Source organism: Thermobia domestica, chromosome 2 (assembly GCF_964235325.1).
Source record: "Thermobia domestica chromosome 2, izTheDome1.hap1.1, whole genome shotgun sequence".
Taxonomy (NCBI): Eukaryota; Metazoa; Arthropoda; class Insecta; order Zygentoma; family Lepismatidae; genus Thermobia; species Thermobia domestica.
In genome coordinates this window covers 135,510,236-135,523,310 of record NC_137455.1, presented here as the reverse complement: position 1 = coordinate 135,523,310, position 13,075 = coordinate 135,510,236, and the positions used below count along the sequence as shown (strand labels likewise).

The 13,075-nt window shown below is 32.0% G+C and overlaps 1 protein-coding gene across 2 annotated transcripts in view; it reads right to left on the bottom strand.

Moving 5' to 3' along the window:
- The window catches only part of LOC145675686 (lachesin-like), a 1,025,328-nt gene extending 1,013,317 nt beyond the window's left edge, over positions 1-12,011 (bottom strand). The window contains exon 1 of one of the 2 annotated variants that reach the window (XM_081746292.1): positions 11,382-12,011. The gene's annotated coding sequence lies outside the window, so the exon portion shown is untranslated. The remainder of the gene's footprint in view (positions 1-11,381) is intronic. The other variant, XM_081746281.1, reaches the window with a different exon arrangement.
- Positions 12,012-13,075: the final 1,064 nt, after the last annotated feature.

Below are 13,075 nucleotides of genomic sequence, written 5' to 3'. Positions count from 1 at the left end.
AGAAATAAGGGTGTCTACGTTTTGATATTTCAGCATATGGTAACCCTATCTAAGGTAGTTTGAAGTTTACTAAAATAAAAGGAGAATATATTTTGTTCCGCAATAAGGAAACTTTCCAAGTATATTATTATATTAAATTATATTGTCTATTTACATTATATTGGCCCATAAACATAATGTATTGTTTTAAGTACTAGTAAATATTAAACTTAAAAATACGAATTCTAACTGATGAGAATTACTTTACCACTAATTGTTGAAAAATCTTAAAATGAAAATACAAAATGTAAAAGTGAAAAATATAGTATTATATGAAACTGAAATGAAAAGCAGTATGCAACATGCATTACACTAATTAAAACTTGTTTCCGGGAACAAACGCGTCCCTGTATATGCATGCGAACAGACAAATGAGCGGAGTTACTTATTTGGATATTATATCCGCTAGAGGTCCCTAGGGTTTGTTAATTGCTGAGTTAGTTAGCTCGTTTCGGAGGGCAGTTCAATTACCATCTCGTAACTGCTTTGATTACCTGGGTTGCTCGGGATCCATTTCAAACAGAGGGAAGGATAGTCGGAATATGTCCCAATCGTCCAGCCATTTCACACAGACAAGTAAAGTGAATATACCTGGAATTCGGAGCTCTTCTCCCAGAATGAATCCATTTTCCTATTGTGTTAATAGTTTCTGATATATATATTTTTGAGAAGTATTAATTTGCATGTGAGTTCACACACACAAAAAAAAATAGTAAATACATGAGTGCATCGTTCGAAACGGGAAAGAAACGACAAAATAGACTATTTTATAAAATAAGATATTCAGACAAAATAATTTCATCTTCACTGACAGACGCTGTGTATTTTTTACACCACTAGAAAATTTTGTAAAAAAAAAAAGCTTTAATTTGATGTAATTTCGCATACTAAAGTGCTAATTTATTTTATTAACTTTTACTTGTGAATGGTGTATATGTTTTCCCACATTGTTATGACATATAAAACAAACAAAACAAAGTGATGACAAACGTAGAATAAAACGCAAGAAAGGACAAAATGTATTCTTTTACACGAAAGGAAATCCTATATACGTATAACAAACCTTATTAATACGTATGATGTAGACTAAATATCGTATATTAATTAATGCTTATATGTTTCATATATATTACGTACATACAGCCAGGGCCGCCTTACATGATGCGGGGCCGATTGGAAACATTTTGCGGGGCTCCAGGTTTGCAATTAACTTGCACCAAGGTTTATACAAGCTATTATATATATTGCGCTCTCCATGCTGGTCTAGTTGTTATACCCATTTTCCTTTATAACATTTTTCCATCTGCAAAATGTTCTGGTAAAAACGCTCACTCTATTCATTGCTTATAGCAGCTAATTTTTCAGAGGAATAACTCAAATGGAAATGAGGACAGTAAATTAATTTAAAATACATATTTCACCCTTGTGCTAGCAATGTTTCAAGAAGGTACTGTACCAGTATTTCATAGTTTTCATCTCTTTCAAGTAAACCTTTCGATGTCGAAATCTAGTTTCTTAACCACACTCGGCAGAGAAGTGGGGAATATCAAGAAACGGGTGTAAGCAAAATTTCAAGTATTTCCGTCCACAAAGACGGTCGCAATGGCCAAAATACTGATTGGTCTGAATAAGCCAAAACAATGTGTTTCAAGTTTGAAAATTTCATTTTATTTGTAAAATGGGTAAAGAGATGAAAAACAAAAACACATTAACCGGCACCGGGAGAAAGTAGACATTTATTTGGCTCAACATGGCCGCCATCTTGAAGTCGGTAATCTTGTATATCGCTCGATTTTTTTGAACACAAAGCGGGTCATGTAATAAATCAAATTGGGTTAGAATTTTACGAGAAATAGAATGGTGAAGTTTCGCAGGAGAAGGCACAGTTTGTACTCAGGTTTTGTATTTTTAATATAGCTATAAAAAGAGAAAGGGTATGCAAAGAAATCGCACTGAGGCTGATTTACTTGATATCATCTCGGTATTCACGGTAGTATCACATAACATAATCTGGAAGAAAGCCAGGAACATTTACTTAGTGGGGTGTTCAAAATAAAAGAGGGCGTGCATCCAGAATAATAATATACATCTTTACACAAACTCAAAGAAAAGAATATTTTATGCCCAGGGATGTGTGTAAGGAAATTTTTAAGGGGAGTGTTAGGGTTGTTGGGGGTGTACAGAATACTAGCTAGACAAAATATCTATTTTAAAAACAGAAGTTGTAAACGTACTAAAATAAAGAAACTTCTGCAGCATTAAATTCAGAAAATATTTACTTGTGCCCGGAAACTTAATACAAACTATTCATTTACTTGTTAGGGAGAGGTCATACGCTTCCTTGTGGAATCCATAGATGTACCTGTATTGAAATATGTTGTTGTGTGAATTTGACGACCGAGAGCAGCAGAACCATCTTAACGGTACTATAGCCACTTGGCCTAGCAAAATTTAATCATAAGGACCATAACACACTTGTTTGCTCCGGGGTCTAACATGTTGTTAAAACGGCACTGGAAAGTGCATTAGACTGCACTAGCGCGGGGCCCGATTGGGAACAAACGGTCCAATCGGCTTAAGGCCGGCTTTGCATACAGCGGCAATTCCAGTGGAGGCATAGTACGCATTAACGGAGCCAAACAAATTGGAGCTAGTATAGCAGTATATATTGAGAAGGATTGCCCTATAGAATAGGTAAAGGGTGGCGCCTGTCCCCTTTTGGCATCTGTAAATTAAAGTAGAAAAGATGTCATTGGTGTACTTTCCATACCAGCACCCGTACCAGAAGGTTAAATAACTTAATAAGTAATTCCAGATTTTCCTAAGAGCGAGAAGTCTGAGGTTCTAATTTATGGCATAAAAATGTATAATCAAAAACTGTATTGCTAACAACACCCCTATAGCTTTCCCAGCCATGCTAAAAGGAGGGCTGTTGGCAACGTTTTCCTTTTTTTTTCTTACTTATTTACTGTAATTCAAGAATAGTATAAATGTACACGATCTACAGAAATTATCCAATTTTGACTAAACTTAGCCTTGAGATGCTTAGTACACTGTGAAATAGTTTTTTGTGCAAACTTCTAGTTCCCGAGTTTAGCTCCATCAAGTTTGAGATTCCAATCCCCCTTCTCCCCGCCAAACAAATTATTATAATAAAGTATTATAATAATTATTATAATAAAGATTTGCTAAAATCAATGAAAAAGTATTTTCTTTTGATAATGGAAAACGACTAGTGAAATATTGTTTCTTGCTACGATACTACCACTTTTGCACCCAAGCATTTGGACCCCTGTACGCAGTAAATTATAATTGTGCTTAAGTAAGAGCTCTAACTGTTAACATTTAAATTCTTCATTTTCTTTTTTTAATTTGGCCCCCAACCAACATGGGAGGTTACACAAATATTAACGCTGAAATCTAAATATAGCCGGCTGTCCAGTTAGACTTTACCATCCCTTTCATCAGCAAGACTACATTAGACGTAGTCTATAGCATAACGTGGTATCCGAACCACATGAGCTCCCACTCCAAAGATGCATAGTTTTGCTCCAACCATATGACCACGATGAAGCTCAAATACGGTTACTATCCTTCATTCTAATAATAAACACGATAGCGCGTTTATGTTGAGTACCGACAGTATGTGTTTTGAAGTAATTACATTAGATCTCCCTCGTGGCCAAGCAGTTAACGTACTCGCCTTTAGTGTAGAAAACGCCGACTCGAATGACGTCGGAAGCTCAAGTGGTTCGGATTTCAGTTAAGCTGTAGGTCCACGTCTCATGTAGTCTCGCTACTGAAAGGGACTCTAAACTAAAATTGAAATAAAGTAATTACATGTAAACAATGTTTTAAACTGCAATTAAATCATCATAACATATTACTATAAAATAGTATATATTAATGCTCAAATCTAAATTTTGTTGAAGTCCTTATTCTGATTTAAAATAATTACATTGAAACAATTCAATCTTTTAATTTGCAATTAAATTGTCACAATAGTTTAAAGCGGCAAATTTAATATATCCTAGCGACGTCTGTTAGCGTGAATGTTTAGCATTAGGAATTAGTGTGACACACTGAGATAAGATCTACAAAAAATTCAGGAGAAAGAGTTGGAACCGTATGAAAAGTTTTCATAAAACAAAATTCCGAATAATCTCGTCGATTAAGCCATGATTAATTAACATAATAAATATATTCAATTTTGAAGAAATAAATAAAACATGTTATGAAAGTCATAGTATTGCATTAGGTTTTATGATATTCTGTAGAAATATGTATTATAACCAAAAAATTCTTTGAAATGAATATATAATTATCAAGATTTATGTGATCGCGGAACATAGTTTTTTTTTAATGAATTTGTTAGTGTTTCGTAGCATTGATTTCAATATAGAGGGTGTCAACCTTAGGAGGTGAGATTATGATCCTTAGAGAGTACGTCTTGCCGTGTGATATTTTTAAAACATAATGCATATTCAGCTCACGAATCATTGATACCTTCTGGTGCCGCGAAATCATGAATTACTTTGATTCCTGGAAAAAGGATGATCATTTCACGATATGCTTATTCCTATCTACTTAATAATACTATATTTTCATAGTAATAAAAGTTAAATGTAATCCATATCTTTGTTTTGATTTGACTAATTAGAAAAAAAGGTATTCTATTCAATTTGCATACGTATAGATTGTATATTCACTCCTAACACTAACAAGTGCTCCTAGTTTGATGATTCGTATTTTGTTTGAAATTATATCCTTTCGCGGTGGTCTTGTGTAAATTTCATCACAATGTGATGAGAGTTTTCGATGCTGCATCATGAAACTCCTCAACGACTGGCAATGTTATTTATTTATTTAAATATTGAATTCGATTGCACTGCATATTCTTTTACTAAAAAGCAATGAGACCTGTGTATAAGGTAAGTAACATGTAAATGGTATAATCATCGAAATAATACTGGGAGTAGAATATGATGGACAGGTTGGACAAGATTACGGGCAGTACTAGAAGTCAAACTTGGTCTTGTATTTAACAAGCGCCACGTTGTTTTGGACCACGGTGTCTCGAATTTATTATTCTTTACTGTCTTCGTGGATTTTATAGTTTCTTCACAACGCTAGTTTCATACTTTCATTACTTTCTGGGGTTGTATATATGATTTTTTTAAAAACATTTCAGTAACAGTAGTACTGGATAATTGGATTAAAATTTATCGGTGTCCTGAATAGAAAGAAAAAAAACTGCTAACAAGCTGGTACACAAAATATGTTAAGTTTGTAAACACTGACAATTGTCATGCAAATACTGACATACTCCTAGTGTGGATCGACCGCGATTCTCTCATCAATTAATCATGTGGTTCTTCTCTATTCGTGGTTGATTAGCGTAGGAACAATTTCTGAATTCTGACAGAATTTTCTGCCACATCAGAAAAGGATTCCAGCGATAATTGTAAGGAATTTAGCGGAATTTACTTGAAATGTTAAACGTGAAGTATGAAAATGTTTTTCTAAAAATTGGCACTTCAACAAGTAGCTGAATACGAAATTTAAAGACATTGCGCAACTGGTTTCTAATACAGCACACAATTTTAATAAAATGTACATTTGCAGCCATCTTACTACAAAGTTCTTTCAAGTAATTTCGTCATACCTGCAGCTTAACATGTTTGAATATGATATATATTTTATATTTTAGGTTTTTTCACAAACATCCTTTATTTGGTAGAAGTTTAAAGAAATGTGAATATTTTATTTAATCATTAGGTGATAAAGTTCGTTGACAAGCGATGGAACTAAACTTCCTCTAGTTATGTATGCTGAATTACACAACTGTACGATGCTATAAGATGTATCACCAAATTTTAAGTAATAATGCTGCTACCATGTCAAATATAGAGCCAAATGATAAAAAGATAAAATACTTATGAATATGTTGGTTGGTTGATTTGAATTTTACTTACCTTTCAGCAGAGTCTATATAACACATGAGTCTACAGCTTAACTTGAAATTCGAACCAAATAAGGTCCCGCCGGGAGTCGAACCCGGATTTACCCCACAACAACGCGTTCAGTAACCAAGTAGTCAAGAAAGAGTTCAAGATGTTATAGTGAGCTATGTGATATTGAGCTTAGTTGTTGTCTTTGTACGAAAATTTCTTAAAGATTTTTTTATTTCTATGTTGTAATAAAACAAGCAGCACTCTTACGTGATATATTTTCTATCAAAGACATAGTGGTAAAAGGACGGTCTAAAACCTCACAAAACTAACAAACGAGTTCCTGATATTCGTCTATCCGAATGTTTAGTTTGTAAACAAATGTAGTGGGTAAATTTAAAATATAGAAGTATCGGAAATTCTTTATGGAAATATTGTTATATTCTTCCTACTGTCTCAAGTAATGAAATTTGCTAATCAAATTGATAATCTAAAATCCAAAACCTTGTAAGTTATAACTATTTTATTCATTACATACATTAATAAGCCGTTCATTTTAATATATCTTTTAGAATTGTTGCGGCAGAAGTTCATGAAGGGCAGGGATTTCGTTTTTGTTTGTTTCCAGTTGATTATCTTGTTTAAATGTCATGTCTGTATTAAACAAGAACATATAGCTTAGTTGGGATCCGAGGGATATGCATAGTTGCATGGAATTTAAATTCTTATCTCTTGAATACTTTTTCAAATTTCCTTCCAAATTAAAATTACTGGATTTAAGTTGGTTCCATTTAAAAATTGTTTGAAATCCGATAATCAATTATAATGCCAAGAGGCAAAAATACAAAATATATTCCAAGAAATAAAAAGTACAGTATTTTTAAAATGTAAAATGTTTGTTTTATTATAGGTTATTTTGAGCTAGAACCAAAAGCTAACTTCAAAGTGCTCGTTAGAATGAAGGATAAGCATATTTAGATGTAGGATTATTTTTAAGCTGTGTGCTTATGTGCAGCTTAACGCAATATCACCTATATAACATAATACGAAATAAAATAGAGACGTGTAAAGAATTTGAAACTGTGACATATGAAAATATGTCACTGTATCTCTTACTCTGTAATTTTGCTCTAGTTATGATTAAAATTTAATTCAACGAATAAGAAGAATCAATTTATGAAACAAGTAAATTGATCTTGAAGCTAATATAACACATGACTAAATTAAAATAAATTTTGGTTACCAGCTCTTTAGTGTGAAATATATTGTGGTAATCAGCAATTTAATTAACAAGCAGGACTAATTTACATCTTCTGTTAATTCACGATAATATGTTATTGACAAAATTAATTTGGAATTAATATTGTTAACTTTCAAACAATGTTTGTATCTGATATTAAGGAAATTGATACACAGCTTTCAATCAGAGTAAAATAGTATATACATCAAGATAATAAAAGTTTTGAATTCTATTTTCGGGACACGGTGGCTCAGTGGTAGAATGCGTGGGATTCCTGGTTTGATCCCAGGCCAAGTAAATTCATGGTGGATAATGTTCGTGTTTTTTTTCGGATACCACTGTTTCCTCCCACAATCATTCCACCAATTCTTTCATTAGAATTCACTTGCCTTAACCATCAATCTTCCTTAGCCTAAAGGGAATAATTGTGGAGGACGTTAAACAGACATTTAATTTCATTTTCATTTTATGAATTCTGTTTTTCTTTTTTCAACAAATCGCTAGACTTCTTATCTTGACTAAGTTCGTTAATGAAGTCAATGTGTTGGCATTTTCACAGATAACGGTATATACTTATATGCCATTCATTCATATATGTGCATTTTGCGTAACGCTAATATGCAAACCACAAAACATTTAACCATTAAGCATTGCATAAACATCTAGGAAAAAGTATTAATTAATATAATCTTAATCACTGTTGTAAACGCAAGCCTATTCATTCATAAATGTAAGTTTTGTGTGATATTTCTTATCGTCTTTAGTAGAATTTATGTAATATATATTTAAAATAAAACCGTATTGTAATGTGATATTTTTTTCAGGATCATGACTTTCTGTAGCATCTGATGTGACTAGTAAGACGAAAAGGAAATTTGGCATCAGGATTCAAATATCGTGATTATCATCTTAGAATATTCAAACGTTACTACTCACAATTTTGTCACAAGAAATGAAAGTCGCAATAGATTATCCTCTTTCATTTTAACAATTTTCAAAATTATGAAATACACAAATTGATGATAAAATATTCAAATAGCATAGCAGTCTAGTACTTAGAATGTTCTGTGAAAGAAATAGTTATTCTTGGTGTATTGTTTACCGTTATTGCACTTACTCATCTGTTTCCTTCTAGCATTGTTCTAATTGATACATACTTCTTTGTAAGTATCATACACTTCTATATTTTTATATTATACTATTTCCTGTTATTATGGAAATTGGGCAAAAAAGAGAGAAATCTATTGAAACCTCATTTTAAATCTGTTAAGTCAGGAAAATGTCCTTGATATAATCTTATTTTAGCATTAATTAAAAAATAATGACATCTAATTTGATAATTATCGTATTTTTTTTAAAAAAAATTAGCATATATAGCATCAGAAATTAATACTGCTTTATACATGTTTGTAATGAGTTGATTCAACAATGTTGGCTTCTTGAATGGCACTTCAAATTTAAAATATTTAGAAAGTCTAACTTTGTTCGGTGAGGCAATTAACAAAATAATAAACTTACTGTTTATGAATATCTTGCTACCAAATATGCCCGATTAAACTCGTTTCATGAAAATCATTAGTGTCATCGAATGATTTTCCCTAATTTGCCCACAAGAAATGATTTCCCGAATTCGATACCCTTCACATAGCATTTCATAAGAATTTTTTGACTTTTTACCAAAATAAATAAAAAATACAACTCCATCATGAATTTCTCTCTATGAAGTATAGAATATGTAATTTTAAACTTAGTGAAAGTGTCTGATTTTCGATTGGAAATTTTCATATTTCTAAGTAGCTCAGTAACATAAGACATTACGGTAGATTTCCTAAATCATGAAATAATGGATCCAAATTCTGACTGAAATATAAATATGGGAAATTCCATACTAAAGAAATTACTTTTCTAGAAATAACTGTTTTATATTTCTCTTAAATATTTGCATATAACATTCAACGTTCATGTTCTTTTTACGGTGTATGTATTCAATCAAATTAGTATGAGACATGGTTTAAAAAATGGAATTGTTTTTTTCTCTTAATATTTTAATTCAAAACGATGGGATTTATTTTTGAAAACCATTCAGAAAAGTTGGATGTTAATAATCTCCTATTTTATTTTATTTTATTTTATTTTATTTATTAGTGAAATGGAAAAGTAAATTTCGATCTTCTATGAAAATACTTTACTAAAACTGTTTTTATCAAAATATTGCAACTATTTTCTTCCTCGTAATTTTTAGAAATTAAATTTGTACAATTTTGGTATTACTCGTGTAATTAAAATCATAATACCTAATTGTGATGATGTTGTTAAAGTAGACTCTTGATTTCTTTATTGAAAGTACTTGTTTTTGCACAACTAGGAGGAAATTTTCCCTAGTTTTTCAGATATTCAAAATTTTGGAGATAGATTATAAGAGTGTATTTCTGTGAATTCAGAAATTATTTTTGTTTGAATTTCAATGCATATTCAACGCAGCTTAATATTATGAAGTAAAACTAATAGAGGTTGGGTAATAGTATTTTTCTTCTATTGTTTAGAAATTCGAACAATTGAACTATATGTTACGTTGCTAAATTTTGATTTATGTATTCTCCTATTTCTTTGACGGGCTAGTGATACTCAAATTAATATAAAATTTTATTATTATTTTATCCATCCACTTAGTTTACTAATGTCAGATAATAATTGCTAGGAACCAAAATTTAATTGTAAAGGAATTTTCAACAAGATTTGTGTATAGAATATATACATGACGACCATAACATAGTTAATTTCTATCATTTAAATTTTAAAAAATAACAGAGATTAAATTTTCTCCAAATATGGTTAAATTGTGACTCACTGTTATGTGGTGTTTAATTTTTTTGTTTAAAAGCAAAAGCTACAGCAATAAAAGAATGAAACAAATGACAGTATTTCAATGTTACTAAAGATCCAGTTTGCTCATCCGAAAACTGTAAGGCTTAACTTATTGGCTCATTGTTTGTAAACTAATGAAAATAGCTTTATAGAAGTAAATGCCTTTTATAGAAGAAATTATTTTGAATGCTTATTTTTATTTCCTTTTTATGTTTTATTAAAATTATAAAAACGAAATAGCAAATAAATATTCAGTTTGAAGTTTCTTTACTCTTTTCAGCTTCATAGAACGTGGACTACATCACAATGCGATATCTCAAAAACGTGGAATCGAATCTCAACGTTCCCAACAGAAATTGGAAATGCAAGCCACTTGGTCATATACTAAGTTAAAGAATATTTTTATATAAAACACGTAGACACAATTAAGACTCACGATATTTTTCAAAATAAAGTGAGTAGAAACAATATTTACTTTTGTAAAACTACTTCCGATGAGTGGAAAAACTCGGAAGTCGTTATAAATTTGTTTGCTAAACTTAAGTATAAGAAGCAAAAATGAAACAAATGAAACACTATTAGTAGGCTTCAATGTATAGGCAGTCTATAAAGCTTTACAGTTAGAGTATAGAGTATTTTGAGATGAAATATAATCACAATATTGTTACCTTCAAAAATTGTTTAAAGTTAAATCTAAGTTGAGACGGTAGTGACATTTAACGTCTACAAAGGAGACTTGAAGTAATACAATAAAAAATAAATTGCATGAAGAAATTTATTAAAGATTACTTGGAGCGAGCTGTAAATCAAATAAAAAAATGTTTGAGTTGTGTAAATTAAAAAAGGAAGATTGTTGAACTTTGTATTTAATTTCTTCAACAAATGTTTTAAAATAATAAAACATAATTTTAAATTTTTGCCCAACGCAGTTCCTTTGCTGATATTTGGTACTTAACAATATACGTAAGTTAGCATACGTATTATATAAATAAGTTCTATATTCTCATAATATATGAGCATAAATCATCAAAGTTTAAAATTGTGCAATTACCTTACAAAGATATTTATGAAAGAATGAGAAACTTCTCTAAAAACATTGGTTCTTTCCTTTTAAAAATGTTAAAGCTTTTTTCAATGCTTTTCGGGAGGGGAGAATAAAAATTCGTCGCAGTGTCAATGAATTTCGATCTCGTAAGTATGTAGATAAAGTCAAATAAGTAATTAATAACATAACATTACATTTAATCAATATAGTTAAAATTAAGTAAATATAAACCTAATCTTACCTTGAAAATTTCGTTCTGTTTTCATTGCCTTTCAGGAAAAGATATTTATAAGATTTCTTTTGTGCTTTTCGCGTAGTATAAATAAATTATATCTGTTTATTTTATTTTATTTTATTCTTTTCAAAAAACCCGCTAGAAAACTTTTTTTTAACTCACTACTCTCATTGACTTTTGAGTCAATCACCACATGAAATACTATTATTATTATTATCACTGTCCACAAATTTCCACTGTGACACCATCCTTACTTATATTTTTTTATTTCTAAATATTTATTATTGTTGTTGTAGAGATGTGTTTAAAAAACGTTTCCGGATACTTTTTTTCTTTTCTTTTGTGTATATATAAAAGCTGAGCGTTATGATTAGAATCACTGCGTGTCCGCTCGCCCGCCCAAAACGTTACGATATGAACAGCCGTAGAAGGGGAATCTACTACCAACTCTGTGTGTCTCGTAACAGTTGTTACATGCGAAAAGCTAGCTCGCACACTCTTGCTCTTGTGTTGCACTCGCGAGGCGCAAAATACATACACAGAGAGAGAATGACGATTCGGCACGGGGACTCCCCCTAGTGGAGCGTGCGTGGTACTAAGAAGACCAAGTGATCGAGTGAGTGAATACGAGAATAGGGAAGGGGGAAGCAGGAAGGGGGTAAAGTAGAGAAAACCTACTGCGCTGGAGAGTATGTGTCGGAGAAACTTTGTGAAGGATACGGTTTTTGAGAGAGAGGGAGAGGGAGAGGAAGATTGTTACGGGTTTTGTCGCTAGCCAAAGAGAAGCGTGGCGAAATACCAACACGGGCTCTTTGCGCAGCGCTGTCTTCTTAAGGGGGCGTTTTGGCTTAAAGCAAAAGGGGGGAAAGGGGGTGTTCGTTCAGTATCTGTTGCTTCCCGAAGCAGTCGGCGGAAGTGATGCCCCTTACGCCTCTTGCACTGGAATGCAATTTCATCAGTGCACCCTCTTCGTTCTTTTCCTTCCATCACATTCTCGCTCTCTTTCTCTGGAAGGAGTTAAGCCTTCAGAGCGAAAAGGCAAGGAGAAACTTATGGTCTGCCTCCGACTCTCTGATTAAACGTTGATCTTGCAAATTGCACTCACTACTCCCTTCTACTCGTACACACAGCCCGAAAGTTGTAGAAAGAAACGAAAACATAGCACCATTATCCCCTCTCTCCGTAGAACACGCAGCTCTCTCTTTTACTTTCTCTGGTTCACAAAACTAAAATAATAAAGAAAATTTGTAAAGACAAATATGTTTAAGTTTCTTTATGCAAATGCTGCTTACATTATAATAATGCAATAGAATTAATATATGGTATTATTTTTAAATCCAGCTACGGGTTAAGTACAGTAACAGTTTAAGTTCTTATATTACTTAATACCATGGTTACACCGTAACACTTTACGTACACCTTACGTAACACTGAAGTTATGAAAGAGAAGATCTACCATCAACGCGAGCTTTGAGTCACGATTGAGGTTTAACTATTGCTCACACTATTGTCAAAAACTAATCCTCATAGTACAGGTCAGCAACCCCTATCATACTATATCAGCCCCGGAAAAGCTTGTTTACAGGACCACGTCTCTAGCATCGACTGTTACAGTATTGATATTTTCATTTTCAAGATGATAGAATTTAAATGTTTCATTCCAACTGTATAGAACTTGCCACTTGCCTCTTGGAAATTTA